The following is a 6,970-nucleotide window of genomic DNA, read 5'->3' on the forward strand; positions in this document are numbered from 1 at the left end:
AATTTGTCTAATAATACAAATTCTAAAGAGGCTTATTCAATAAAAGTAAATAAGTCCCTTTTGTGGATTAAAACAACCAAGATGTATGTGGTATAATTGTCTTACATAATTGTCTTACATAGTACTGTTTAAAAAAATAATATAGAAATTATCTTGATTATCCTTGCATTTACATACAATGGATAAAAACTGAATCTGCCATCATTATAGTTTAAAGACTCACTTGACTCAAGTCAATTTGGTTTCCAATTACGTAACGATATATTATACTACTTTTTTAATCATTCTCATATTACAATAGTATCATTCATTCTTAAAACCACAATTAAACTCCTTTCTTATATTTTTTGTACTAGGTCTTTAACATGATTCGTGCCTAAAGAAACAGTGGTCACAAATTCCACCTTAAATAGTATAAGTTAATGAAAATAAATAAATATTACAATGTACATAATAAAAAATTTTGTATATATATATATATATATATATATATATATTATTGTACTAGCATATTTTTTTGTAATATAAAAAAGAGCAAAAGAGGTTTAAAATATGAAACACACATTTTTTATATACAGTAAATATAATAATCATTCCTATTATTTTATTTATAATAACATAAATAATAATAATAATAGTAAACATATCCATACTAATATTTTAACGGATCATATTATATATATATATATATATATATATATATATATATATATATATATATATATATACACTAAAACAAACAGTATTAAGTCCTTTATAATGAAAAATAATAAATATTTTTCTTAAGTTTTAGAAATTCAAATCTTGAAAAATAACATTTAGAATAAATTATTACTATCGTTATTGTTGTTTACGATATTTTCTTAGGGTATAGAAAACTGTCTTTAAATAATTACTTGAAATTGGAAAACATTTAGTATTAATTAATTAAAAATGTATAAAAAAAATACTAACACAGATAAGAAATATTGCTTTAGCTAAATAATAATAATAATAGTTATTGTTATTATGCTGCTTTTGCAAATTTATAAAATATTAAATCAAGTTTTAAGCATATAATAGTTATAAATAATAATCATAATAAATATATAAATTTAAAATATGCAACTGAACTTAAAATTAAATAATAAAAAATATAACAACAGACAATTTCCCTTACAATACGGGATAACCATGATAAATAATTAAAACCTTAAAAGCTGAATAATTAAATTTTAAAAATAAATGAAAATAATTCTTTTAAAATAATAAGCTACATATGTTTATTAAATATTACACATTTAAAAAAATTACAAACATGTTTATAGTAAACATACTAAAACTGTTAATTACAAGCAACATATTACGACAATAATAGCAATAATAAAAACAAATATTCGAAATAATTATATGATATGATCATATCACATTATCCGGTGCTATTATCATTTGAAATAAAACTAAATTTTAAGATATTTAGTTTTTTAAATGTTTCTCAATTAAAAATATAACTAATTATGCTTTTCATTTTAGTGTAATTATATTCAATATATTATTTTTAAAATTAAAAAAATAGCTGTATAAATTTGGAAAAATGTATAAAATAGTATGAAAAATATGTACTCCACGTATCGCTCGAATTTAAAATCTGGTGGGTATTTACAACAGCTTTCTTGTACACATAAATGAATAAAAGGAAATTATATCATAAATTTAAGAAATCATTTCAATATACAAATATATTATATAATAATTATACTCAACAAGCCCGTCTAGCTCAGTTGGTAGAGCGCAAGGCTCTTAACCTTGTGGTCGTGGGTTCGAGCCCCACGGTGGGCGTTTTTTTTTCTTTTCTATTTTTGTATTTCTTTTACTCTATTTATGGGCTGGGCTTTTTCGTCTTATTCGTTGCTGGATCACTGTTAGTCCAATAACTTAAAATTATTTTGCTGTCTGATAATATGATATTTTTGTATGTGAATTTAATTTAATTTTATTGTATAATTTTTGGGTGTACTTTGTATATTTACTAATACTTTCATTTATATAAATCTAATCTTAATTCGATAAGATGTTATAGTTTTCTTTATTATAAAAGTTAAGTATATGACAATTATCCAAATATGCAAAGAAATTTTATGGATTTAAAGATTATTTAATGAATGAACTTATACGCAAAAATTATGTATATTATATTAGTTATAGTATGATATTGTAAGAAATCCTATTTTTCATTTAAGAACAAAACATGTAAATATATGTTTTGACTTTGTTAAAAAGTAAAAAATGGAAGGAAGTATGAATATGCAAAATATTCATATCAATGAAAACTGAATAGTTATTATGACAAATTCGCTTAACTTTGATAATTTTACATAAGCTTGATTTTATTATGACTTTAAAAAAAATTAAACAAATTAAGAGTGACAAAAATAAAACATGATCTATAGACTAGGTTAATTCGGCTAAGATATTTAAGTGAGAGAATATAAAAAAAAAGTCTCGTACCACACAAAAAAATCATTTTTTACTTAATTTTTTATTATATTTTTTAATTAATATCTATTATATTTATTTATTTATTAAAAGTCTCACATCGACTAAACATAAGACCAGTTTATAGTATATAATTGAGTGTAAACCTCACTTTACAATCGATTTTTTGGAATTGAGTTAGATTTAAAATCTACTTCTTAGCATTATATGTGTTAAGGTTATTTACTTTGTGATTTTGTACACTAAAATATATATATGATAAAGTTTTCCATTGTTTATAAAAATAAATATATTTTTTAATTTAATATTTTTTTTATAATTTAAAATTCAGGTATAGTAAATTTTCATTTTAATTTTTATGAATGATGTTTGAATGAATTAAAACCAACTAAACTTAAAAGTAAAATTAAGAGAAAAAAATAATTAACATTATTCTTATCACATTCAATAAATTTACATGATTTAGAAGTCGAAACATATTTTTTGGATTTTTTTATATGTATTTTAAGAAGAAATCGTAAGAAAGTTTTATGTTTTAAAATGGATTGAAAAGTATGGTTATTAATTTTAATGATGTTGGACTTGGAATTATAATGAATATTATTTGAAAATTGTTGTATAAAATGAAAATTAAGGAAATTTTGTTGTAGATTTATAATATAGTGAATAAAATGTGTCACATGGTAAATATGTTTGTGATGGATGGATTTGAATATCGTAAAAGGTCGAAGAAGACGCGCAGACATTTTTGTGTTTGGTTTGGAAAGGAGAAAACTTAGCATCAAAGCAAATGTGTTTTTCCTTCTTTATTCTGCCCACATTTTTTTCAAACCCACCTTCTCCATTACCACCTTCAAAGATATTTCTCAACCACTTCCTACTGCCTTTATATATATATATATATACAATTATCATAAAATCGTATATGTTTCCAAAGAAATATATATTAATTATAAATTTAATTCTACCTAAATTCTTTAATATATTATATTAATTATAAGGGTATCATAACTCATTAAAACACAGAGTAAGAATAGTATGAGATATCAAAGGTAAAATGGTCTCAAAAGAATGAATTTTTGTAATTAAAAAAAAAATAAAAAAGATAATGTCATGTAAAAAAAATTATGTGTCAAAATATCATTCTATTATTTAATTTGAATAGATATTTTATTATATACGTATTTCAATTTTTTAATGTAAATCTCACCTCCATTTTTTTATTCATATCATGTATCACTAAAATAAGACAATACAATTTTATGAATAAATTCAGATGTGTCTTTAGAATCGTAATACTATTATTAGATACTTCTTACAGAATTTGAATATACTTTTCTATTATAAAACAATAATAAAACATGAACACATAAATCTTATTTATTATAAAATTTAGCTTTTTCATTTCTACATAATATATATATATCACAATAATGAGTCATGAATCTAATTTACATATATTTAAAACTTACTTTTAACTTAAATTTTTTTAAAATAATAATTATATAAATTTTATTTTACATTATACTCAATTTTTTTATCTTTATTAAAAATGTACTTTCCTTCTTCTTATTTTATTATTTTTAGAAGGAGTACAACAAATGAAGTAGTTGATGTGAGGGTAAAAAAAAATAGAGATGTTCGTATACTTTGTTATGCATATATAATGGATATTTAGAAAAGTAAAAAAAAAAAATATAGCAATAATGAAACATGAACAAATGAGTTTTTTTTATGATGTTTAATTTTCTTATTTTTACATCTGAAATATATATAACACAATAATAACACATGAACCTAACTCACGTAATATTACAATTTTTTTTTTAAATTAACGAATTTATCAACAAATTTATTTTGTTGGTAAAATTTGTTAGTAAACTCGATCCTATTTATTTTAAGCTCGACCTTGTGTTATTATTTTTTTATGATTTTTTTTTTTGCAGTTAATATAATATTATTACAAAAAGGTCCTTTTTCTTCGAGCTACGCGATAGGTTTTTCGACAGTGTTGGAAGTTGAGGAAATGTTACATTAAAGAAAAAATAACTTTTAAATTTGAGATTGAGTTAAAGAAACTTTTCAATTTGTATTACCTGGTCTTGTGTTACTAGTGACAAATATCACTTCTTAATAATTAACAAAAAAATATTAGTAATCATCAAAAATATACCGGTTGATAATTATAAAAAATATATCCGTCAATAATTATCGATGATAAATATTTGTTAATGAAATTTATCATAATATTTATTGAAGAATTTTTGTCCATTGACAAAATATTAAAAACAATATCTATTGATAAATTTTTGTAGCTTTCAACAAACATTAATTGTCAATAACTTTCTTTTGTAAAATAATAAATTAAAATCACTTTTTTCCTAAAATCTTAAAACAATAATCATATTTTTTTTTTCATTATGGTCAATTTTTCAATCTCCATTAAATATGTAATTTAGTCTCATAGTCTTTGCATGCGTCTTTCCACTCACAATCTTTTTGAGAAGCAAAAGTCGAAGAGGAGTGAGCTTTTAAGAAAGGTGATGAAATGAATAAAGCATGTCTGCCTTAAGCTTTTAAGGAGAAATTGGATGTTTCGTTTTTCGTCATGTGGAATTTTATATACTCGTCAATTTTAATGTCATCTCATGCTTTTTTTTCCCCACTTTTCTAATAAAGGGGAACCTCACGATTCAAATAACAAGTCAAACGGGCATATATAAATTATTATTTTATATTAAATTATTATTTTATATTCTCATATTTTATTATCATATAAAAAAATCATTCTCATATTATAAATAAACTATAAAGTAATTTTGAATCAATATGAATTTTGTAAATACATTTTTTGTAGACATACTAGCAAGCTATATACTAATTAATAATCAAATTAAAGTCTTTTTATATACATGTAGCAAATTTACTTTTTATTTTTTTCATTTTATGTAAAAATTGATCAAACTGATAATACAAGATCATTATAAACAATACCGGATTAGTCTTGAACTAAACAAACTAAAAACGTAACATAATAGAAAAAAATATATGCAAACTTCGTGTTTCTTCTTTGACTCTTATTATTAAGTCTATTTTTATAGGTTATATTCATTAGGTTCTCAGTGATACTAATTACGACTTTGGCATTTTTCGTGTGTAATATCAACATATTTTATAATATTAATTGATACAAAAAATATATAAATTAATATATATATGCTAGTTTTTGAGTTAATGAGAATATAAAATTATATAACATACATACTATATTTTTTAAAGCTAAAGTGCACAGTTTATAAAGTTGAAAACTAAGAAAGTCATGGAAATGCAAATGATTTGGTAGCATAATTGAAACATGATTTGATTTATTGTGTAGCAAAAGTCAAAGGAAAAATCGTTCAGAAAGCGATACATGTTTCCTATTTACGTACTTCAAAAATAGTGAAATTGATTTTATTATTGGCGTTTTCCATTTTCATTTACTTTTTATACGAAGGAATTTTTTTTTCTTTTATATTCTCATGCATTTAATACAAATAAAGAAAAAATATATATAATCGGTAATTAACGTATGAATGATATTTCTGTATTTGACAATTCTACCAAAGTTTCTCCGTACATTGTTTTATGCCAACTTTTATCTCAAAAAATTTCTCCACAACTATTTAAAAGAAGTAAAATTAAAAACAAATTTATTTATGAACTAAAATTAAAAATTGAATTTTGATAAATTAACCATATACATATATTATACACGAGCACAACCCAACCATTTCACATCTACTTGGCAAATATATAATTTTCCCTTGATTCCATTACACAAGCTATTTAAAAGGATCTATTTACTTAAAGTTGTAGTACTAAATCGAGTTTAGATTTTTTTTTTCCTACCTTCTATATCATGATTTTAAAATATATTGAATTTTGATATATTATAAATGTTTTAATAAATATATAAAAATACGTTCAGAGAGTCGTGTGTTAATCCAACTTGTTATGGGTTTAAACGAGATTAGATTAAAAAAGGTTTAATTTTTTTAAATGTGAGTTAAACCAAACAAAATCTACTTAATTTTCAGGTTAAACGAATTTAAGTTGGATTAAAATATATTAATAGCAATTACTAACAAAAATTCTATATTAGTAATTTCTTTTATTATCATTTTTAATTATGTAGATTGACAATTTTGTCTTTCTAGGTAACATGTTGTTCAATTTCAATAATTTGAATGCTTGATTTGTTTGTTTGTCAACCTAGGTTGATAATATTTAATTTTCAATTACTATATTTATAATAATATTTAGTGAAATAAGTAAACATTTTGATTATACCAACATAAAAAATAAATTCACCTTGTATCATTAAATATATAAAATAATTAAAAAGAATAAAACATCTTAAAGTAAGTCAATCCATTAATCTACCAACTTATAATATATCAAACTGAATTACAAAATTTATTATTCATAAAAATAAGTTAAGTTGAATTGATTC

General features: G+C 21.5%; 1 non-coding gene across 1 annotated transcript; it reads left to right on the forward strand.

Annotated features, from left to right (window-relative positions):
- Nucleotides 1–1,745: 1,745 nt before the first annotated feature.
- TRNAK-CUU (transfer RNA lysine (anticodon CUU)) lies at nt 1,746–1,818 on the forward strand. Its single transcript has one exon. It is a non-coding gene; the product is annotated as a tRNA-Lys (tRNA).
- Nucleotides 1,819–6,970: the final 5,152 nt, after the last annotated feature.

Source organism: Vigna umbellata, chromosome 11 (assembly GCF_029865625.1).
Source record: "Vigna umbellata cultivar VRB3 chromosome 11, Vumbellata_1.0, whole genome shotgun sequence".
Taxonomy (NCBI): Eukaryota; Viridiplantae; Streptophyta; class Magnoliopsida; order Fabales; family Fabaceae; genus Vigna; species Vigna umbellata.